Source organism: Solanum dulcamara, chromosome 3 (genome assembly GCF_947179165.1).
Source record: "Solanum dulcamara chromosome 3, daSolDulc1.2, whole genome shotgun sequence".
Taxonomy (NCBI): Eukaryota; Viridiplantae; Streptophyta; class Magnoliopsida; order Solanales; family Solanaceae; genus Solanum; species Solanum dulcamara.
The window spans coordinates 69,883,289-69,909,793 of NC_077239.1; positions in this window are offsets into that span (position 1 = coordinate 69,883,289).

Here is a 26,505-nt window from a genome sequence, read left to right on the forward strand (position 1 = left end):
TCTGTTTTACTATGTTGTGACTGTATGTTCGTATTTCTTATTATCAGGTAGGTGGTACGTGTGAGCGCAGCGAAAAATGTGGGCATTTTATTAGGTTTGGTTTGGTGGCTTAGAAACGGGTTATGTGATGGTCCTATGATTGCATGTGATAACAATGGTTAGACAGGGTTAGAAGTGGCATGTATTTTGGAAACTCCCTTATGCGATAGAAGAGCTAGGTTACGATCAGATAGGTGCTAGACTTGAAAAGCATTGAAAAATTAAGGGGATGGTATGATAAATATCGAAGCCCGTAGTGGCATAAAACAAGGACCGAAATCAAGTGTGATGGTGGTAACTAGTGTGGTTGGGGTAGTGTATTTCCTTATGGCATGTCTTGTTCTAGTTGATTACTTTATATTATGTGGTAGGTATAGGGTTGACCGATAATGCCTATCGGTATGTGTTGTGTGTACTGATACTATTTTTGCTATGCCACTTGACATAGTTCGGTTGCAAGATTAGTGATGTTTCATAGGCGAAGGCCACGATGATCTCCGGTAGCCTCTACTCTTTCTTTCCTCATGGTGGAGGCTATGTCGTATTTTGTTGTATTTTGTACACTCTTAGTAGTTCTTTTACTTGTTTAGATTAGTTTCTTAGGGTGTCCCATTGTAATTTAATTCTGGACTTTTAAGTCAACTCATAGTAATTTCATAATCAGTTAGAGATTCATTTATTTTTCGCATGTTATAATTGATTGAGATTAAGAATTCTTCTATCTAAGTGTTAAAGTAGATATCCGCATGATCCGATGAATTGAATCTTCATAATAACACGATATGATATTTCATAATTTCATATTAAGCTGTTATAAATTGCACAAATTTTGATTGCTACTAATAATTTATGGTTGGAGTAGTGTATATAATATATATGGTCCAAAAGATGAAAAGAATATGAAAACAGAGATGTACACCAGATTTCCTGTCCAAATTGTCATTTATCTTGTCTTATTTATCATGTGAAGGTTGGAACATTCAAGGTCTCCTCTATTATCCCCCCTCACTTTTTCGTCAATAGAAAATTACACAATGATCTTAAAATGTCAATACATTACTCCGTCCCCCCCACCCCCACCCCGTCCTCTCCCCCCCCCCCCACAATTTCTTTGGGGTCTCTTTTTTTTTTTTTTTTTTAAAGATGTTTTATTTATATATGTGAAGTAGGAATTAAAAGTATTATTACAAAAATGATTATTTTTTTTTGGCCGAAGATATTAAAGCAGTAAATACATATTTTGGGGTACAATATATTATAGTGATATTCAAGTTTGGCGTTTGTCAATGGACTAAGTTTTCGCCAAATGTTACTTGTACATCAATTATATGATAGACCTCTCGATAGATATTCTTAATTTTCGTGTTATGCAGAGCCGTCATAAAAAAATTATAATTAAAAATAAAATGTGAGTAAAAAAATATCGATTATGTGTGTGATGTAATATATGAGAATTATTGTTAATCTACAATGGACAAAGATTCAAATCTCATGCCAATAGCCAACTCGTTACACTCTATCGTCTTAAACTTGTGACGGATGAATTAAAAAAATTAATTATATATTTTAAGTTTGAATTTGAAAATAGAGAAAAAATATAAGAATTTTTTTCTTTAATGGGTCTTAAACACCTCAAAATTAACTTAATTGAGCTGGTAAATTTAAAACACGAAATAATTATTACATAACTAACTAAATAAAAAGCTCTTTACACTTGTAATTTTGTATCCCAACTATCCCCCACATTAGAGTTCCTTACATTTTGCACTCATAGCGTATCATTTTTTAATTTTTTTAAAACCATATTCTATATCTTTTAGCAATTTACACTCTAACCTCTATATTTCCTTATAAAATCATAAAATTTTATATATAACCTCTTGTCGTGGTAATCAAACAACCCCTTAATAAGGATTAAATAGGAAATTGTGGAAGTAGGTAAAGGTGGATCTAGGGTGTAGCGATAGGTTCACCCAAACCCCCTCGACAATAAATTACACTATATATATAAAATATTTTATAATTTATTTATTTATATATATAAATTTTGAATCTCTTGAATATAAAATTAGAGGTTGGCTCATAGTTGAGAAATTCAAAATTCACATTGAGATTTCAGATTTAAATCTCAAACGCTATATTTTTCTTTTCTATCCTTTTTAGTGAAAATTCTAGATTTGTCAGGGTCAGTGGCGTAGCCACACATAGCCCGGGAGCCTATCGGACACCTTCATCGATAAATTATTTAATGTATATAAAAATTATTTAAAATATATTAATCAAAAATTATTTTTTATACATATATATTAAAATTTGGATATTCTTAATAAAATTTCTGAATTTACTATTAGACCCCACTTAAATAGTGTGGATCCATTGCCCAAAGGCCCTACAGTCACTTTTGTCGAAAGGTATTTGAAAGTAAATTTGAAGTTGAGGTTGACACATCCATACATAGCTAAATTGTAGTAGCATTGGACTTTTTCATCCTCCCTATTATTTTCCCTCTCAACTTTGTTTTGAAGGATTTCCTCTCTCATTTGGACCACCCACAGCAGCATCCTAGAAACTAACCGTTTAGGTGGGGAAAAAATCTTTTATTTTTGGGTACATTCTTTTTGTTACAAGACACAATATAGAGCTTCTATAATTATATTGTAACTTACAATATCAACTCTAAGATGAATATCTAGTATTAGAGCATGGGTTGAAATTGTTTTCGTAAATCCATTCATTAAAAGAATAAAATTCGAGTTTATTATGGAACAATTTATTATACCTTTTTCTTAGACTTACTAGGTAATTTTTTTTTTGTACAATGAATTACTAGACTCTACATAAAGAAATAATCCCTACCTTAAACAAAATAAATTAAGAGCATAAGGTAAGTCAATCTCTTTAGAAATGAAAACAAAAAAAAATGGAGAATTTATCGGTTGAATAACATTTTATCTAGTAGCACAATATTAAAACAAACTAATACGAACTTGAATCTTATATTAAATACCACCTTCATCAAGCAACAATATTCGTTATGCCAGAAAGAAGCATTGGTACCTGATTTAAGCAAATCAAAAGGTGTCCATTTACGCTTTGCTTGGAGGGTTGGTATGTATTATTTTATAATATATCATATTGTATAATTATATCGTATTGCATTATATTGTATTAGTTTAATAAATACAAAGTGTGAATAAATTGTATCACTCTTTGTCGTTACATAATGTCACATATCCATAAATTGGATGAACCTACAAGAAAAGTAGGGTAAGGTAAGATAACGAATAAAATAAAATTATTAAATAATAAGTAAAGAAAAATAAGAATAAAATATTAAGGTAATGACACGATCCCACCAAATAAGTCGTTACATAAAATGATTTTTTTTGTCATTACTTAACAATGAATTTAAACGATACAATATAATAAAATTAAAATGACAATCAAAATAAATATTGCATTTAACCTAACAATATAATATAATACAATAGCTAACAACCATCCGATCAAGATGTTAATAAATAATTAGTTTTAACTTCGGGACAAGAAATTAATGATGACAATATATTAATATATTACATAAATAAATACTCTACTAAACAAAGTACTAAATGCGTGTCATATGTGCAAGCATTTGCTTTGGCAACGGATATGATAGGTTTACTTTGAAAATAGCAAACTCCCAAGTCCTATCAGCAAAATGGGTTAGGTTCAAAAGCAATTCCTCAAGTCATACTCTCCTTTAAAAAATATAAGATTCCATGTTAAAATAATTTCTCAATTTGAGTTGAAGGGTCTATTAATAATATTTTTTTTATCTTCATAAAGTAAACATAAAATTTGTATATATCTTATCTTTTTCAGATACCATTTATGAAATTATATCATATATGTTCTTGTTGAAAATTACAACTCCTTCTTTCTTCCTTTTTTTTTTCTGGCTATTAACTAAGTATTTTTAAAAAAAATTTCATTCAATATTCAATTCTTGGTTTGAGTTCCTTGTGTAATTTAAATTTGTGCCACGTAAGATTCATTAAAAATACAAATAGTTTTAATATAATTTTTTTATTGATCTAAAAACTTAAATTTAAAATATCTGATTAAATATGAAAAAATTATACTTATCCGACTATAATATTTGGTGGTATTTATTAACTACCTACTATTGTTTCCAATTTACATTCCACCTAAATTTGATGCATATAAGAGTCTTGTGCACTTTGTTTTTATCCGTTGAGGAAAAGCAAATAGCATTAGAAAAGAAAGTGTTTTTTTTTTCATTATCAAAAATAACCTTCTCTTTTATGTTATAAGAATTATCCTTCTAGTCAACTAATCAGGAGTTAGTGAAAAACTTTTTTGTTGGCTTTACACTTAATATCTGATATTCACATTAAAATTAGACTAAATCTGAATTTATGCACGGTAGAACTGATTTTTTGGAGTGGTGCTCAAAATTTAAATTTGAGATATCTTATCAACGGTGAAGGAATCTCAACCATCACATCAATATCCATATCCATGTTAGGTTAAAAAAAATTGAGTTCTTACACATAGGGCTTCTGTAAAAAGTGAAAATGTTTAGCACATATTAAAAATACATGATATTTTTTAAAATGTAATTGTTCCTCTTCAAATCCAAATATATACCTTATTTTTTTACCCAAAAAGAACTGAAGAAAAAAATTACTTTCAATCCAAATGCAACAATACACAAAAAATTTTCCAATCAAAACTTGTTTTAATTTATAATGATTTATTGAGGTTTTCTATTTCCTCGATTATTATAAAGGGATAATTACAATTCTAAACTTTGGTCATTTAATTTATAAAATATATACAAAACGTGTAAGTTATATATATTTTATACTAAATATTCATATATTGTATATATTTCGATCATGTCGGTAATCAATTAGCCCAACGATATATATCACTTTCCTATATTATAAACTCTAACCAATGTAAGATTGACACGTCACTATTCCTGCACATTCTGATTCGATACTAAAAAAATGCTATTTCTAAGAACACGTTAAGATGTACATTTTTATGAAAGAAATCGTTATTGCAATCTTTTTGGTGCCATATTAATAAACTTTCTCAAAAGAACAATAAATCCCTTTTACAATTTATTTTTATTCTTTTAAAAGAAGCCAACTTTGGTGAATATTTGTCAAATTGATTCCATTATTCATCATGACCATGCACACTTTTTCAACGCAGGAGTATTATTTTATTGCAGTATTTGTAACTGCTTTATTCAACTAGTCGTTGTTAAATAATTGGAGGGGCAGGAAAAGAGAATTTCAAGGAATACTTATAGGTAACTTTAAAAGGCACAATTGATTGTTGATATATACATACTACTTTATCTTTTGTTGGGCTAAAAAACATAAAAAAGCAAAGTAGTGCCTAGGGATCCTGGACATAAAACAGTAGTCATAATGTACAGCTTGAAATTGAGAATCCAACAGACTAGCATTGGACCCCCAAAAAAGAGCAAAAAAAAAAAAATGATTGTATATGTGCGCATACAATATTTAATCCTTATTGAAGTCCCACAAATACAATATCTGATTTTGGTTTTACGTGTATGTATGTATTTTTAAAGCGGAAGTTTAGTGTATATATATTTATGTGAAGATATCAACTGTATATATGGCCAATGGACTCTTATATATGTGTTTTTGAATTGTATGTATAGGCCAACCGTATGAGAGATAATTGTATGTGAATGTTATGTTAACTGTATATTGTATGTATGGGGGAACCAACACCTAAAATATATGTTTTATGCATATCATATGTGGCGAAATCATGATTTTTAATAAAGGGGTTCAAAATCTGAAAAAGTAGACACACGAACTAGCCGAAGGGGGTTCGACATCTACTATTTATACATAAAAAAATATTTTAACCATGTATAAATAGTATAATTTTTTGCCTAAAGTAGTTCGGATGAACCTCCTAGACACATGCTGGGTCCGCCACTGTGTGTATGTCAGGTATTTATTGTCGTCTCTATTAAGAGAGTCCACCTCTAGGGGTTTTAGATACATAAATATACGTATCTTGTATATCTTCTATAAAATTACGTAATATTGCAGTGTGTTGTAATTTTTTAAAATTACCACAATAAAAAGTAATTAAAAGATAAAAACCGCTACATCAGGTAATTTTCTCAATTTTTAAATGTTCTTTTGGTATATAATGAAATTTCAAGTGTAGTTTAATTTAAGATTAACTAAATATGGGGGTGGGGGTGAGAGTGCATGGGGGCGGGGGGAGTGGTAGAAACTTAAGAATAACTTTTTCATGGCACCATTTTTTAAGAGAGTATCCCACAGATTTAAGTAATTTAATCAATTATTTTTTATTCGAACTAAACTTTCGTGTGCACTAAATTATGAAATCTTATAATCATATATCAATAAGCTATATTTGAATCTTTGAGACCATAAAATTAACTAACCACTACTTATAATTTTGCTATAACCCACTTTTGAGCCATTTGATACATTGCAAGGATTATCTACAATATAAGCTTTGCAAAATCATTTACCATCTTAATAGTCAGGGTCAAATCTACTTTTATTGTTATTGACTCACAATATAAGTTTTTCGACATGTGACGTCTTTTACAAATTAAGAAAAAGAACCATAGGAAATGGTTTAGATTTGCTCCTAAACTTTGCAAAATAATTTGAACATCATTTGTCTCTAACACCATGTCTCATTCCTCTGAATTGATTGACAATAATTGACTATCTCCACTCTCAAAAATACTATTTGAACAATTGATTGTTGTTGAGTTTCATTTAAATTGATTTGAGGCTTGAGGGTGGTTAAATTTGAGCCTGGAGGATAGAAATCAATTCTTCGTACGTTTTGAGAAAAATATGGTGATGGCATTAATTGCCACCATAGTGATCCTGTTTCATAAATTTCGAGAGAAATTTTCGATCATTTGATAGTTCAATGTTAAATTTGTTTGTGCGTGTTACGTTTGAAAGTTTTTGACGTTGGTCAATAATGACAAATTTAACTCATTTTTTAATTTACTTTGCTAAGCTCTTTTCTTAGCAATTACATGCATTAGGACAAACATGGATTCTTATTTACTAATAATTGTCAAGCAATAATAATTAAGGGCAAGCGTAAGCAATTCTTAGGTCCTAGTTAATTGGGATGAATCTATTTTAGAGATTATTATCTTTGTCAAGACCTGGTTCTTTCTAGATCTTGGATTTTTCTTGTTGGATTTATTTTGAGTGATTTGAATTTTTTTTTTTTTTGGACAAGAGATATTAATTATTTGTGAAATGATTCATCCAATCGATCTTTTTGGACAATGAAGACTAGATGTATTCATCAATTGTTGTTAAAGAGTGTACGTGTATATATATTTCTTTATTAAAAGGTATATTAATTATGTTTCACTCATCACTCTCATCAATTGTCTGTTTCTTTATTTTACTCTCAATTCATACAAAAGCAATTGAGAAATTTAAAGGTATTTCTCCAGAAATTTTGAGTCTGCGGTGACTTATAAAATTAATTTATAGTCTTGGCTGCAGACTGCAGCGTGTTAATTTGGTTTGAGTTACCAATATGGGTTGTGGTACAGTGGTGCGACTGTTTCATTATTAATTAGAAGTTTTGGGTTTGAGCTTTGGGTATAGAAAAAATTTCGTTGGGATCGGAACGCCACCCTCAAATAGATTTTATAGTGCGATATTCAAATTTAATAAAAACTCCAATATAAACATCGAACCCTCCATGCTGATTGATATATCATAAAAAAAGAAAGCCATTTGCACGAAATGTAAACAACAAAAAAATTGTTTGAATTAATTGTAAAGGTTCCCTGGCCATCGCCCCTTTTTTGGGCTTTCATACTTTGACTGGATAAACATTTTGACATTATGATGTTCGGTGGCACTTGGCAGTATATTTTGACACCGTTGGCATGGGAACGTGCATGACTATATAGGTATAATCATGATATTATTATGATTCTCGTTTGGAAAAAGGCATAAATATTTCTTTGAAGTTATAGAGAAAAGTCACTTACACACTTTAACTATTTAGGCGATCATCCATTATACACTTATATTATTTAAAAGTGTAACTATTTACCCCTTCATATACCCAACCCCGGATATTATATAGTGTGTGAGAGCCACTCACTCCCTAGAGATGCCGTGTATTTATTTAATTTCGATCCGATTCTATCATCCATACCCATTTTTCCCACCCAAACCCACTCATTTCATCCATATCCATTCACTTCACCCATAGCCATTTAGTTCCCTAATCGACGAAAGCCCTAATCGACAAAGACGAAGAACACCAAAATCAAAGAAGTCGACAATTTATATCGTAAAACAAAGAAATTGCTAAAGATTTCTTTGATTTTATAATGTTTCTCTAGTTTTAATCGTTTAATCGAGGTTCCACTGTCATATTGAAAGTTGGTTGTTACGATCGAGGAGTTCATCAATTCGTTTGGTGGAAGAAAATCGATGGTTACTAGAATTTAGTGGAGCATCCATTGTAAACAGGTCAAAGCTTCTATTTTCATACGATTTAACCTAGGGTTTGTTTTCGTCTTCAGTTTCTTTTTTCAAGTTTATAGTGTTTCATGTGATTGAACCTAGGGTTTGTTTCTTCTTCAGTTTTTGCTTTCAAGTTTACAATATTTCATATGATTTAACCTAGGATTTGTTTTCTTCTTCAATTTTTATTTTTAAGTTTACAGTATTTCATACTATTTAACCTAGCTTAGTATGACTCTTTGTTGTTGTATGTATTTGTCATGGTCGAGGGTCAATTATGATTGCAAAATTGACTTGCTAATACTGTTTTCAGATTATTAAAATGTCTTTTGAACTGATTATTTTGAGATTTTACCACGGTGGTGTTATGAAGATTGGAAAAAAGGGAGTTGAGTGAAAAAAATCATATGATTATGGACAAGTTACTGCCTTCTTAGATGTTGATATAGATAGGTTGTCTTATTTTGACTTGAGGGATTATGTGAACGAATTAGGCTATGAACCTGGACAATGCCTACTATATGTGAGACTGTCTAAGAGTAATGCTATTTTAGATATTAAATCAGACTTCGATATTAACATAATGTTTGAATGTTTTGAGTAATGGAGATATTTTGGAGGCATTTGTGTGTCACTTAGTTGGAGATTCTATTTTGATCCCACCTGAATTAGAATATTTAGAAGGGGAAAGTGAAGTAATTGAAGGTGAGGGAGCATCTCAAAATAGTGGGCCCCCTAATGTGTCTTTTGATGTTGAACTAGCCCATGATGCCCAAGAAAATGTTTCAAACCCTAATCCTTCTGCTTTAAATAATTCTTCTCCAGATATTTCTCCTTATACTAATCCAACTCCTACCCCTGGCCATCCTATTATTGATCCAACTCCTACCCCTGTCAATCTTTCTACTGATCCAACTCCTACCCCTGTCATTCCTTCTGCTACACAAGATTCTGATATAGAATCATTAAATGAAGGAGTAGATGATGAGAGTGATATAGATAAGGAACGAAGAACTTTTAGGGAGGAAAAAAAAAGAGAAGAAAAAAAGGGAGAAAAAGCTCCATTGCCTGATCATGTGAAGTTAGGAACAGAAAAAAAGGGTCAGATGCTGGTTATGATGAATCTATAGGTGAAAATAGAAACAACATAGAAGGAAGACTAGCTGGACTATGTGATGATGAGGGAGAGGTTCAACAAAGAGTTAAAGTAAGAAGGAGAAAGAAGATGAAAAGAGTTGTATTTGATGCAACCTCATAGAAAATAGTGTAAAAAACGGGTCTTGTATTTGAAAGTGTTAATAAATTTAGAACTATTGTTACCAAATATGTTGTTGATGTGCATGTTGCTATTGAAATGTATATTAATGAACCAACTAGCGTAAGGATTATGTGTACAGATAGTTGTCCTTGCCTTCTATTTGCTAGCTTTGATTCTAAATCAAATAATTTTATTGTGAAAACCTATAATCGAGTTCACAAATATGACCTAACCAATAGGAACAAGTTTTGTAATAGCAAGTTCTTATCCATTCACTACAATGAGAGGATAAAGAAACAACCTAACATTAAATTTTTTGAGTTTCAAGAGATTATTAAAAAAGAATTGGATTTATATGTTAGAAGAACAGTGTGTAGGAGAGCAAGAAATAAAGTTTTACAAGAGTTAATGAGTGACTATGTTCTTGATTTTGGAAGGATCTTAGACTATAGAGATGGGTTGCTAAGAACTAATCTAGTTAGTATATGTGTAGTCAAGCTTCATGAGGAAACATTTGAAGATGGTAGAAAAATGTTTCAAAGCATCTACATATGTTTTGATGCATTGAAGAAATCTGAATGTTTCAATGCATGGATATTAGCAACAAGGCACAAGACAATAATTGTCATTCTTGAAAAAATTAAGGTGAAAATGATGAAAAGAATAGAGAAGATGAGAGAGTTTTACAATATTTGGATCAATAACATTTCTCCAATGACAATGAAAGTTCTGCAAGAGAACACTGCTAAGTCTATAAAATGCAACATTGAATGAAATTCAGATACAGGGTATGAGATGCTTCATGGAGAATATAGATATATTGTGGATGTTAATAGACAAATCTATAGCTGCATAGCATGGATGTTGAAAGGCATACCATGTCCTGATGCAATAGCTACTCTTCACCATAGAAAATTGGAGCCAATTGACTACATTTCTCATTGGTATACAAAGAAACTTACATGAAGACATACAACTACTTTATTCAGCCAGTTTTCAATATGAAAATGTGGCCAGAATCATAAAATATCTCTGTTATACCACCTTATGTTAGGAAAATGCCGGAAAGGCCTAGCAAGGATAGGAGGAAAGAGCAAGGTGAAAGTAACAGAACTGAAAAACTATCCAAAAGAGGGATTGAAATGTCATGCAACACTTGTCATAACAAAGGTCACAATAAAAGAAAGTGTCCTACTGCTGTTGGCACAAGTTCTATTCCTGCTGCTTGCCCAAGTTCCACACATGCTGCTCCCACAAGATCAACACCTTCTCCTCTTCCAAGTTCAACACCTAGTGCACCAACTAGAAAAGGGAGAGGAAGATCAAGGAGTTCAACAGAAAAGGTGATATAGTTTTACTTGATGTATAAGTTTTAAATCAGTTGTTTTACCTAATATTTTATTGGTTTTTTAGGATATACTGTTGGGAGATAAGAATAGTTGGAATGGGATTACTACACACACAAAGTGGTGCAACTATTATTAATGTAAATATTCTATACTTACATATCATTTCCTGTCATTTATTATTTTTTATTAACACAAACTAAAATTATTTGTATTTATTTGAGCAGCCTAGAATGCCCAATGAAAGATTTAGAAATGTGAAGTCTTCAGCATTTGTCACTGGAGATCTTGGGTATAAACCAACAAGTTGTGTGTAATGGGAGGAGAAACAAGCTATGACCTCAAGGCAACTTGAAGAAATGAGGGGAAAAAATCAAAGTGAAACAAGGTCCAAGGCTGTACATTTGAGTCAAGAGAGCTCTAATGCTCAAGCCAACAAAATCTAATGCAACCTTACACTATGTTTAGTTAGTAAATGTGACTGTAATTTAAGACATTGAATTGACAATTATGACAGCATTTGTGATGGTGTTTAAGACAATTAATTGACAGCTATGACTAAATTTTAATTTATTTTGAATTTTTTGGCAGCTATGACTACATTTTAATTTAGTTTGATTACAGTTGTCAATGGAAAAGAGAAGATTGACTTGAAATGGAAAAGAGAGAAAGGAATAAAAAGTTACCTTTGATTCCCCTTGAAAAGAACTAAGCTTGATCTTCAATTTGGGGATTGAATTAAGCTATGAAGAAATTTAGGGTTCTTCAATTTTTTGAATAAAAATTAGGATCGAGTAAGAGTTTTAACATTGAGTTACAAGAAAGAATCGTTGGACGACCATTTTAATTAAATAAAAAATAAAAAATCGTCAGTGACACCCTAATACATGTCTGAAACACGCTTAGGGTTGGGTGTAGAAAGAGGTAAGTAGTTACACTTTTGGATAGTATAGATGCGTAATGGATCGCCTAAATAGTTAAAATGTGTAAGTGACTTTTTGCTACAACTTTAAAAAGTTATTTATGCCTTTTCCCTTCTCTTTTCTGAATTTCTTGCACGTTCACGACAATAAAAAGATGGTAAAGGCAAAGGTCTAATTTTCGTCAAGCCACATGCATTAATATTCTTCCCCTAGTCAAAAAAAAGGTAGGTACTAAATGAAAATTAAAGAAAGTTAAATTAGAGAATTGAAACTTGAGGTGATGAAATAAACATGGCTGACTTCTAATTTCTATTGTCGGTGGGAGATATATATAATCACAGTGAAAAATTCTTTTTACTTCTTTTTAGCGATGGTCAAATTGCAAGATAGGTTCTTTTGTACTTTCTCTATTTAAAAAAATAACTTACTTTCCTTTTTAATTTGTTTCGAAAATAAGAATTTATTTTCTTTTTTGACAGCACTTTAATTTCAGCTTTTCACGTGACGTGTTTAAGGCCACAAGATTAAATGGTACTTTATGGCACATTTAATATAACTTTAAATTATGATCACAAAATTAAATTTTTTTTCTTTATTTTTAAAATTTTGTTTGAGGTCAAATTAGGTCATTTTTTTAAAGGGAGAGATCTGTACAATTTATTACATTCAGACCGTTCATGGACAGCTTAGAAAAGCAACTATGAAATGGTGGGTCACTAAAAATAGGGATAATATTTATGAATTTTTACTCCAAATTGCAAAGTTTGAGGACAAACTATTAATGTTTTCTTGGGTCATGATCCAAAAGGTGGATAAATTTGTGATTACTATGACAATTATACCAACAACCTTAATGCATTAATCCTAAAAGGTGTAAATTAAGATCAGTAACAATAAGGGCCTAATCAAAATTGTGGTGGAATTTGATTTATTATTAATCATCGTGATGATCAATAAGCAGTTGAAACCTCCCTGATAAGTAGCCTAAATCATTAAAAAAAAAATAGGTTCAGAATTAGAAGAAACAAATATGTCGTCAATAATTACTGATAGGATGATTAGATTTGTCTCATTTACAGAGAATTAAGAGTGTTTTTGTTTGATACTTGAATTGTTTCATGGCCTAAAACTAACTTTCTTTATGGATTTTTATGTGCAAATTAATATCAACCATTATAATGTTATCGAGGCTAAAGTTTATATCCTCCTCCTCCAATATAATTGTTTTTGATATATATATATATATAGGTGTGGAATTGTGCTTTAACCCTTCCATTGTATAAATGGATCTTATGGAGAGATAAACAACTAAAAAAAACACTAAATTATATTTTAATTTTCCACATAACTAGTGAATTTGTCCTCATGTCGCTCAGTTAAAAAAATAAAAATAATTTAAAATAATAATAATATATGAAAAAAATTCTTGTATATGCTTATTATTTTAATTTTTTATATTGATCAAATCACAAAAAAATATTTCCCTTGGGATTAGAGGTTATATGAATTTCATTATTTATTTTTATTAACAAAGAAAATGTTTATGAATTTATTCACTTTCAAGATCACAAGATGTGTGGTTTCTAATATTCCAATAAAAAGAGCATAAAATGATGACTATAAAAACTAAAAACATAAAGTAAACGAAACGACCAATTTATTGTTTGTTATATTCTCACATGTATTGAAATTTCACAAACGTTTCTTTTTAGTCAAGTAAGTGTATATTGTTATAACTTTTTAATTCTTTTGCTACAAATACTTTTTAAAAGAAGATTAATTTCCAAGCAAGTACTCATCCATATATATATATTTGAGCCTATTTTTTAAATATTTGAGTCTATTTTTTTTAAACATTAATTCGTGAAAATTCCGGAGGTCCTTGCACCAATTGAGCGGTGGACGTTGATTTGAGAAGATCAGAATTATAACTCTGCTAATGTGCTAAAAGAGAATACTTCCATTATCTTATAAAAAAAATACTATTCCTATCCCAATATATGTGGTACGGTTGAAATTTAAGATTCAAACTTCTAAATTTTGACCGTAAATTTGAATATAAAAACTTTATATTTTTTAAACTATAATTTATATATTTTGGAAGTACATAAAAAATATTATAAATTAAAATAATTAACAACTTAAAATATATATAAAAAAATTCAATCCAAAAAAGATTTGATTGAATCTGGAAATTAATTCCAACTGTGACATCTATCGTACAGGTAGATACTTTATTTAATCTTGTTTAGTTCATAAGTTTAAAGTGTTGGAGCAGCATTTTAATACTAATATTTCTCAAATGATGTTGACCAAACTGTGTGTTGCATTTCAATTTGTTTGGAGGGCATTATGAGCCTAATTACCCACATAGTGAATGATATTTTATGCCTAATTACTCATATCATGAGTTAATGGTAGAATATGACCCTAATTTTCCTTGTAACTCCTAACTCATTATTCATCAATTATTCTATCTCATTATATTTTGTAACTTATGTAATCATTGCACTATTCATTTATCCAATTTACTATCCATAAACTTTCCATTCATTGCAAGGAAGAATTCCTCACCTATGAATAGTGATGATCCTATTTTATTTTGAGTATAAGAAATATACAAGAAAATATAGAGTGTTCAAAGATGAGAAGTATTATATTGTGTTTATATTTTGACTTTTGAGGTTAATGTAGCGAAAGAGAGAGTTGAGACAAAAGAATAATATTTTAAGTCTTCAACTAATTCACTATACAAAAGATAGTATTTATATGTTGAAAAAAGGTGTTCTTTTGGTGGAGCTTTGTACTCTTCAACTAATTTGGAATTATTTGAATTGTACGACGTTGTGGGCTATTGTATCCTAGAGGAGGCAAGTCAAGAGATATACTGCTGGATCGGTGTAGATTATGCCGTAGTAGGTTTGAATCTCCTAAAAGAGAGCGAGATATCCGCGCTTCAGCTAGAATATATTTTTTTATTTTGTTTTAATTATAATTTATTGTATTTGTGGTATATATATTACACCAACATAAATTGTCAAAAAATTGGTGGAAAACAAATCATACTGGTCACCCTAACTTGGTAATCTTATTTCAACAACCAAAGAAACAATCAAAAAAAAAATGTACGTACGTTTGATAAACACTTGATCAGTTGAATCAATGTGGCCAAGCTAACACATTCCTACATTTTGCTCATCTTCATGCAACTTGCTTTTTCCAATAGCTTTAGCATCTTGAAGAAAGTTAATACCTTCAACTGTTCTAGGAATCAGGTTTTTAGTTTGGACTAGTACTTGTTGTTTGTACTGATAGTACTGTTGCTATGCCACTTGGCATAGTCTGCTTGCAGGGTCAGTGATGTTTTAATAGGTGAAGACTAAGATGAGTCTCCAACAACTTCTACTCTTCCTTTCTTATGGTGGGAGCTGTTTCTTGTTTTTATTTATACTCTGTATCTTTAGAAGCTCTTGTATCTATTTAGACTAGTAGCCTTGGGAGTGTTAAAGTGTTTTGTAACAAACTCTAGAATTTTGATAATTCAATTATGATGTATTTTTGACTCTTAAGACTATTATTGGTATTTTGTTAAATTTCCGCATGTTATTTCTGTAAGGGTTCTCCTATCTAGGTGTTAGAGTAGGTGCCCGCACGTTCCGGTGAGTTGGGTCGTGACAATTCTAAAGAGTTCATACTACCTATTGAAATTGTCAACTTTAGCCTTTTTTAAAATAGTTGTTCCTTCATATGCAATTTAAAGAGTGTCCCAGATTTGCTTAGCATCTTGTCAAGAGGAGATCTAATTGTACTCATCAGTCCAATACTACATAATTGAATGTTCCTAGCCTTAGCATTGTTTTGTATGGTTATCTTCTCGGCAACATCCCATTATTTCGTTTCCTTGGGTACATGATCCTTGTCATCTACAGATGGCTTCATAGAGATTGTAGGGCCATCTAGAATTACATTTCACATATCAACACTCTCGCCAATGAGGTGATCCTCATCCTATTTTTCCACCAACCATAGTAATTATCATTGAACAAGAGTGGTCGTCTCTGAGAGGAACCTTCATGCGTAGTTAGAGGTGCAGCTATCGATTCTTTTCAGGTGTTAACCTTTAATGAAAAGCCCGACTATGATACCAATTAAAGAAAGTTGATACCTTCATCTATTTTAGGAACCAGGTTCTTAGTTTGGAAGTTGTCGAATTCACAGTTAAATAACACACAAATTTAACTTGGAAAACCCCCTTACTAAAAGAGTAAAAACTACAACTTCAAATCCACTAAAACTTCAAAGTTTTATGATTACAAATTAATAATCAAAGGAACTACCTCTAGTATCTAACCTTAAACAATTTCCTAGAGTTATTTCTAGGTGTAAAACTCTCTTAAGAAGCCAAACCCACTCCTTGTTAAAAGCCTCACAACACACCCCTTGACTTGAACTCAAAATAGAAAATAATATAAAAAATAACCTAACTCTAAACCTTCACAAACAGCCTTGATTGAGCTCTCCTATTACTGGAGAATCACTAGTTCTTTATGCGTACAACAAGGTGGCCGAAACTGTCTTTCCTTTATGTCTTTTGTAGTTGTAACAACACTAACCTTCTTTCGATAAGAAAATAATAAACCTTTTCTGGTTGAACACTGATTCCTTATTTGCCTTGAACACCTGCCTTTTATACAATTGCTATCATACATATATTTTACCAAAAATAGATTTTATCTAATCATCAAAACTTGCTCTACAAGTACTCTTCACATCTCTCTCAGTACAAGCTTCCCTGAAAATTAGTGTCTGACACCATATATTAATTGTAATATATTTCCTAGATAGGCTAAGGCTCGTGCTATTTTTACAAGTTGGAGATAAAAAGTTGTACCTTAGAAATAAATATATGGCACAATCGAAACAATACCCACAATCAAAGTGCACTAAGAGCTCTAAAACCAAGCTGTAAACATCAAATCCACCCAAAGTAATAAGACACAAGAAATGCCACAAAACAATTAAAAAACAACACTACTATCCGCGTACATAAAAGTTAAATAACCTAGTGTAATGACATGAAAATATAGTAGTGACAATTCATCTACTAAAGATATTCTATTCAGCCTAGCTAAAATATTCTCGTAAGCAGATTCACAACAGTAGATATAGCTGCTTCTGTAATGGCACACTACACCATCTCCTTTCACGAATGATTTTCTTGTGTAAAAGTCCAATATGTTTTTCTAATCGATTCCTGTAGTTGGAATGTTTATATTTCGCTTCAAAAATAAAAATAAATTTGAAAATCGATTAAAGCTTTTATTACTCACAAAGGATATAATAATATTTGCTTCAATCAATAAAATAAAGATAATCATATCAAATAATATGTTATACACAATGACTCGAGAAAATCAGGTTGCGTGTTTTGTTACCAGACAAATGACCATATAATCTCATAGTGCTTGTTTTAGTATAAGATGAGAAAAAACACCTCCTTAGACTTATGTGTAATTGCGCTAAAATTTCACTTCCATATACTGCCTTTTAATGTACTTATAAAATTCAAACATAAATACTGTTGTTTCCCTTCTACTATGCCTCTGCACCAAAAAATTAAAATTAACACTTGTAGCATTAGAAATTACTTTGCACACCTTCCTAATTAGCATCCCTAATATGACACATTCTTTCACAACTTCTAGCCACTGGGTACTTCTCTAACTCATTAACCCTTTATTGAGTGAGTGGACCTTCAATTCTTCTATTGCATTCATATCCAACGTGACATTAAAAAGTATGATATGAATATGTTATGTATGTAGTTAATTGATCTCAACTTATTCAAACATGGCTAATTATCATAAATATAGAAGCTTAATCTGGAAGGTCATTTATAAGTCAGTTATAGAATACTTAAAATCTTTTCAATATTCTCATCACAAGTATACATAATTTAGTTCACAATTGTCTGTCCATTTTACTAAGTCAACAATTACTAAGTTAATTGAAGTCTTCAATTGGATTATAGTTAAATGGACCATAAATATAAACAAGCCTCAAAGAAGTCTGGTTAACATACTAACAAGTTGTATGTACCATGAGGCTCTCCTTTATGCCTGCCCTTCGGGTCACCTGGATCATTCTATTTGACATTGGTCAACATGTTTTGGCTAGTCTTGGAAAAAAGGGAATTAAGGGTCAAGATATAAGAACAAAATTTGAATAAAACTCATATTTATTTGAGTACAAAAGCGACTTTCAAGTGTCTCTACTATTAGTAGAATTACATTGAATATGTACAATCAATAGAGAGTTTATTGCATAGTAAACTCTTCATGAAAAATGAAATCTTGGATAGAAACTTCACATGCCATACTTTTTTTACTAAACAAAGTCTTATTGTTCCTTCTACTAATTTTTTTTCTGGCCTATCACAATAAATTTTTCTATATGACCATCCTATTCTACAAGCCGAGATTTAGTCTAATTAGCCGTTGCAACTTAATATACTATCACGACCCAAAAAAAATGAGGTCATGATGGCACACATCCCAAAATCCAACCTAATTTGTAAGTCTAAAAGTAAAACTCATACGAGACTTCCAAAGAAAAAATTGTGCCACAATTTAAATGAAAAGAAAGACAATGAAGAAATTATCCCAAAACCTGATGTCATAAGTATAAAAAACATCTAATACAAGGTTCAAGTCTGAAGATACAACATAAGTCTCTGAATGATACAAAAGACTGAGAAATAAAGATAGACTAGTGACAATCCGAATTTCGAAACCTCACCACTAATCTGAGAATACACAATTCGCTAGAATATTAGCTGTCATGTGAGGTACCCTGACTAGTATCTGCATCAAAAAGGGACACAAAAGTAAGGGTGAGTACAATTCACATGTACTCAGTAGGTTTTAGCCGACTGAGTATAAGGAATTAATCAAATCTATGAAATAAACTAAGAAACGCTTCCACCTGCATACAGAAAAGTCTCACTTTGGCATCGGTGTCACCAGTTTATATATATATATATACCAAATAATTCAAGCAGCACAAATATCAATGCAATGCAATGCAATATAATAATGCAATGATGTGGTGGTACGGTGAAATCAAGACTGTCGCACAGCCTGTCGTATACACCTGTTGAGTTGTGCTACCAAGGAGGACCCATAGGGGTCTCGCAGACCGTATACCTCAATCACAATATCTAATTATCCTTGCCACCTCCTCGTGGTCAAGGGATCACAATGCATCTACTACCCTGCCAGAAAACTGCCTTTGTCAGGGACTCAAGATACAAAGGTTTAAAGTGTTTCATTTTCTTTCTCAAAAAGAATTTCCATATTTCTCAACTTCCTATTTTTCATGATGTGATGAATGCGGATGAATGCATCAAAACACATATGGCATGGAAGTAATATTCAACTCAACATGTAGTACAAGATTCAAAGTTTTCAAGACTTAACCTACACATGATACTCACCCTCAATAAATAGAAATGGGAAGGAAATATTTCAATTTAAGTGTTCACCACTACAACTCCATCACGAAGACTATAACATATGAATGACTAATTACCCCATCTCAGTCTCAAAGAATGATAGCCAAACCTACCTCAATTGTCGAAACCGCACTCGAACACCTCCACCGAAAAAGCAACTCTCAAATTCAACACTCGGACTGATAACCCACTATCAATAATAAAACATACACATCACAAAGAGTCCAATGACACACATATTGATAGGTTTTAGAATCTGGGTTAAAATGATCTAAAAATTAATTATTTTCGAAAAGGGTCAAATCTAGAATTTTATTTGAAAATTATGTACTACACACCAAGTAGAGTTTGTGGCTGAAAACCCCATTAAAATTGAGCAAGTGTCAAGTTCCAAATCATGAAAATACAATTTTTTAACTTGGAAGAAAACCCCATAATCCACCTTTAAAATCTTGATTTAAAGATGTTTTGAAAGATAATAATTACATAAACTGGTAAAGAATAATCTCATCATGATGTTCCTTGAGGAAAAACTCTCAATTTAGACCCAAGAATCATAAAAAACAGAGCTAAGATGACCAAGAAACAATCCTCCAAAAATCACCACAATTTCATTCCGAAATTGGCAAGAGACATCAACTTTGAATAGTGATTTACTATAAATGAAGCCTCTACAACTAAAACTGATCACACCACAATAATCCTTATGAAAAACTCAGCAATTTAGCCTTAAGAATCGCTGAAAACAGACCTAAAATGCTCAAGATATCGAATCTCAAAATTCATGAAATATTTAATCCGAAAATAGGAAGGGCAGCTGCTATAACGCGAATCTTATCTCAAACAAATCTTCCCCATCACTTTCCGATTACACCACTGTATTTCTATAAAAAAAACTACACAATTTAGAGCTTTGAATCACTGAATTCAGATATAAGATGACCAAGAAATCATCTTTCAAAATTTACAAAAATCTGAATTCGAAAAAGGCAGCATCTAAACATCAAATCTTACCTAAAACAAAGCTTCTAATCAAGATTCCGAACTCACCAATGGATTTCTTGCAAAAATCTCTTGAAGATAGACTCTCGAATCACTAGATTTGGACTTGAAAAGCTCAAGAAATGAGGATTCAAAGTTGAGAGTAAATTCTGAAAAATCTGGTGCAAAATCTGCACTTTTGCACCAATTTTTTATGGTTTTGCATTATTTAAAGTCTCCGAACGAACCCTCAGAATTCGTTCGGAACCCGATAAAAATAAATCATATATGCTACCCCACTAAATTTGATATTACAGACTCAATAGAGCATTTTAAATTATCATACGAGATCATTTTAATAAAAAGTGGATCCTACATCAAAGTATCATTTTAAGGCAAATAGCACATTGGGCCTTAGGATTAGACCGAAAACTCCGAGAAGAAAACGAAGGGTCATTCTAGATCAAACTCAACATTTCAAAACTAACCGCACTGTCAGAATTTCATCCAAGTACGTGTTCCAAGAATGTTGACCAAAGTCAACCATAGGCTAACTTTCAAAGTCAAAAGCACTAAATGGCCCCAAACTCGTATCGATTACCTCGATAGTCATGCCGACAATGCTACTAGCCTAATTTGGCCATTTCGGAGCTGATGGAACCATCAGAATTCAAATTCTAAATCAACTTAGGCCTTCAAAATACCAAAATGAGCCCGGAACCTCTAAAAATTTAGCCAACACTTCTTCTAGACCAAAAACCATCTCCCAAATCCATCGGAGTCGTCAGAATTCCATTCTGAGTATCGAAAACTCCGAAAGTTGATCAAAGTTAAACCTTGGCCTAAAATTCCTTAAATTCCCAACTCAAGACCTCAAATTTTTGTTACAACTCCAAAACTAATTTTGTTAACTCTCCTAGACCAATTTCCACATTTCGGAGATGCTGGAATTGAAGAAATTCTATTCTGAGACCCGTAGCTCCAGTTGGTTCTAAAAATCACTTTTTCACCTCTCAACTCTATAAAACTTAAGAATTTGCACAATTTACAAACCATTAAGATTTTGACACTTCCAACTACACAAACCAATCAAATAATACTTGGAGGCACTAATGATAGGGGTGAAATGGTAATTTTACATAAATTTTTAAAAATGACCCTCAAGGTCATTACATATACTATAATTTAACAAAAACACGATATTTTAAGAATTGGCAGCCTTGAGTTACAGTCATAATCTGTTCTAACTAAGAGTTTAATGTATCTTCAACTTCAATAGTCATGAAATTCAGCCACAAAAAATAAATTTTTTTAAGATAACTTGAAAAGGAAAAAATAATAACAATAATGCAGAAGCTGAAAGTGAAAGAAAAAAAGAACATTTAGGGGAATGACTCTCTTTAATTAATTATTTTTAGGCATTAAATTTGTTAGGAATCAATAAGAAAAAAATCCAAAAAAGTAAGAAAAAAGGTAAATAAGAATGTTGATCATAGAGAGGTGCTATATATATATATATATATATATATGCACCACTAAAAATTAAAATTTTAAATTATGAAGGTTGAAGGTGAAAAAATATCTAAATACACAATATATCTAATAAAGAAGATATATTATAGTGGGAGGCGAAAAGTTAAGTAATTGAATATAAAGATTTTTTTAAGGTATTAAACATAAAATAAATAATTAAATAAAAGAAAAATGGTCAAGAAAAGAAAAAAATAATATGAATGAAGGATATAGAGAGGTGCCACATGTGTCGTCAATAATATCTAATAGGATGATTAAATTTATGTCTCATTTACAGAGAATTAAGAGTATTTTTGTTTGATACTTGAATTGTTTCATGGCCTAAAATTAACTTTCTTTACGGATTTTTATGTACAAATTTATAGTACGGTGATTAATATCAACCATTATAATGTTATTGAGGCTAAGATTTATATCCTCCTCCAATGATATTTTTTTCTGATATATATATATATATATGTATGTATATATATATATATATGTATGTATGTATGTATGTATATATATAGGTTAGAAGTAGATTTAGTTATATACCAAAATTAAGAGTCCAATACAAAAGTGGTGAGGGGTCTCCCCACATTTGGTCTGTTATACGGTCCTTACAACACTGAATTCTTCTAGAAAAGGTAATATCTGAGTTATCTATCGCATGATAGTCTAATAACCACAAAGAAGGAACTTCATGCATAACTACATCAAAATTCCGACAGTTTCCCTAGGCTTCTTCCTTTATCGGCATATCTGCCGCCTTGTTCTCCTCCCTGAATACTTGCTCAATTGATGGGCCCTCCAGAACCTGCATAAAATACCTACACTCCAAAATGATGTTATTAAAAGACTAATATTGGTTAAGGATCATAGAGATAGCTTCCTTGGAATTAGTGTAAATGATGAGGGGTTGAGATTTCTGCTGGCAGCAATTCTTAGTCCAAATTGGATGGCCAGCAGTTCAGATTGTCTAGGAGCAGTGTGGGAACAATGTTTTGAGAACCCTGTTATCCATCCCCCTCTATGGTCCCTAAATATTCCTCATATCATACCCTTGCTAGGGGTTTTGTCAGCAGAGCCATATGTGTTAAGCTTGTAGATGCCTTCAGGAGGTGGTTGCCATTTTAGCGTAATGGTGAGCAGTGGAGGCTTAGTAGAGCCCTGCCTAGATGCAGTAAAATGGTGCTTTACGACCCAAGCAGTGATTAAATTAGGTTGAGAACATTTTTCTGTTATCGTTAAAAATAGTGTCATTTCTACTGATCCAAATTCCCCAGCAATAAGGATGGACGTCTTCCCAAGTGATCCATTTATTGAAAGGGTTATCTTTGAGGCTATTCCAAACTTGTTGCATGTTGGTAATGGTAATGTCAGTGGAGTCAATCATAATGGTAGGGGTGCTGCAATTTGCAATGTGGTTCCAAAAAAGGACAGTTTTGGGTCAAAGAAAGAAAATATAGTTGATGTTTTCAGGGCAGTTCCACAAAATTTGCAATTAGGATCAATGTTTAAACCTATACGGTTCAGGAAGAAGTTGGTGGGAAGTCTCCCATGCTTTAGGAGCCAGAAGAAGATCTTAGTCTTAGGAGGCATTTGAAGGTTCCAAATCTAGGTGAAATTAGGCTGAGTGGAGGGGGTTTGGGGAGGATTCAGGTTATATAGGAGTCTATATGCACTGTTATTGGTAAACATGCCATTGTTGGTAAGATCCAAAATTAACTTATCCTCTCTATTGATTTATAAGGGGAGACAACAGTCCTGGATGTTGGAGGTAATGTCCTCAGGACTGGTAATAGAGAGATTGATTAGGTTTCATTCATCTTCAGACCTTAGAGTAGCTACTTTAAGGTTGAGGTCTTCTCTATCGAGAGGTCCTTGGATAAAGCTTCTAATGGCATCATGATTAGAAATTCATTTGTTGTCAAAGAAGTCAACTTTTCTCCGATTTCCTACCACCCATCTAGATCCTAACATGAAATTGCTACAACCCTTCCTAATGCATGTCCAGAGTGGAGTGGTCAAGCCATGACCTCTAAACATGTCCTTATGATGGCAATGTTTAAAGAAGAGGACCTGGGATCAAAGAGCTTGACTATTGTGGTACATTTTCCATGCCAAGTTGGTATGGAGTGCTTAGTTCTTAACATCACACATTTGGAGACCCAGACCCCCTTCTCTTTTGGATTTGGTGATAGTGTTCCAATTAAGAAGATGCAACTTTTTTTTTATTCAGATGTGATGTCCCAGATAATGTCCCTCTAAACTTTATCAATAGCCCTACTAGTTTTGGTGGGTAGGTGGATGAATTGCATAACATGAGAGGGGATGCTGCAAAGGGAAGCTTTGGCAAGTACTACTCTACCATCCATGGTCAAAAACTTAGTTTTCTATCCTTTGAGATTGGCTTGCATGTTGTTAATTATGAAGTGGAAGTCACTATTGACTGGTCTGGAGTGGAATATGGGGAAGCCAAGATATTTACCAAAGTAAGGTTTGGCATAGATGCTAAGGATAGCAGAACAATTCCCAGTGTTAACCCTGGTGTTGTTTCTAGAGAAAACCATTTTGGATTTGCTCAAGTTTATTCTTTGCCCAGATTCCTTATAGAAAGAGTAGAGGATATGTATGATGGTTCTGTAGTTGTTAGCAGTAGCATGGGAAAATAGTGTCAAATCATCAGCAAAGAAGAGATGGGAGATTTTTGGCCCAAAGACAAAGATACTAATAGGATTTCAAGTTTTATCAGAGACAGCCTTATCAATTATTCCGGAGAGTCTCTTTATGCAGATGATGAATATGTATGGGAAGATGGGGTCTCCTTGTCTGATGCCTCTGGAGGGGTTAAAGGAATTAGTCTTGGAGCCATTAACAAGCCCAGTGATGGACGATGAAGTAATACATGACATTATGAGGTCAATTAGATTGGTGGGAAGGTTGAAGTAAATTAGAGAGTCCCTTATGAAGGACCATTTTAACCAATCAAAAGCTTTCTCAAGGTTAATTTTAAGGATCATGTGGTCTTTTGATCCTTTCATTTCCTAAAGTGGCTAATATATTCCACGATAATGATAACATTATCAGAGGCCCTTCTACCTTTAATGAAGCTAGCTTGATTAGGGCTAATGATGTGAGGAAGGAATTATCTTAATCTGCCAGTAATGATTTTTGTAATCAACTTATAGAAAATGTTACAAAGCCCAATAGGTCTTAAGATTTTAATAGTAGTAGCATTTAGACAATTAGAAATTAAGCAAAAGAGGGTGGAGTTTACAGTAGTGTCTATAATATGCTTTGCAACGACTTTTGTACAGAAGTCCATGGTATTGTGGCCCATACTATCCTAATATTTTTGGAAGAAAAGGGGGTATAGGCCATTAGGACCTAGGGCCTTCATAGGCTTGAAGGACTTGACGGTAACTAAGATTTTAGAATCTCTCAAGAGGGCATTAAGAAGATTATTCATCTGATCATTAAGAATGTGGGCTAATCTGTGGAGGGGGGAGGGCTAAGTCTAGGGGAGGAAAGGTGGTCAGTGGTGTAGAGGCTCTCATAGTAAAGGGTCACATGGGATTCAATAGCCTCTTGGGAGAGGTATTCAACCCCATTGTCACCCCTCAAGAAGAGAATGTGATTCCTCCTTCTCTTATTAACAGTAGAAGTTAGGAAGAATCTGGTATTTGTATCACCTTCATTGAGCTAGTTGTTTCCAGATCTAATTTTCCAAAAGTCTTCCTTAGGTTTGAGCATTGAGTAAAACTCAACATTAAGCTCAGCTTCTAGATTTTGCAGAAAAGTACTGTGGTGGTAGTTGGGGGAATTTTAGATGCCATTTAAGTGACCTAACAGGGTCTTTATATTTCGACAGATGTTTCCAAATATGATCCTTGTCACGCCCCGAGAGGGTACCCTAGGCGTGACCGGCACTCGAAGGCCATTTCTGACCTCCGAGCGAACCACCTGGTCCAGTCACACATTCAATCAATCACATTCTCTTAGCGGAAAACTCAATTAAAGAAATACTGTTCATATATGGGGGCCGAAGGCCAAACATTTACAACCCAACAAGACAATAAAATAAGACTCCTCAAAATAATAGTTCGACCTCCCCACACTCCAGTCTATGAAGCCTCTATCAAAGTCTAAGAGGTACCAATGACAAGTCCATGGCTACCAACAATCAAAATAAATGAAATGTCAACAAAACTGTACATGAAGGCTCAACATCCTCCGGAAACTAGGAGGACTCACCAACTAGCTGAGGGTGTATGTGGATTTTCAACGAAGCGCCGGTTGATGATCTCTAGTACCTGTCTCTGCATTATGAAACGATGCAGGCCAAATGGCATCAGTACATGAAATG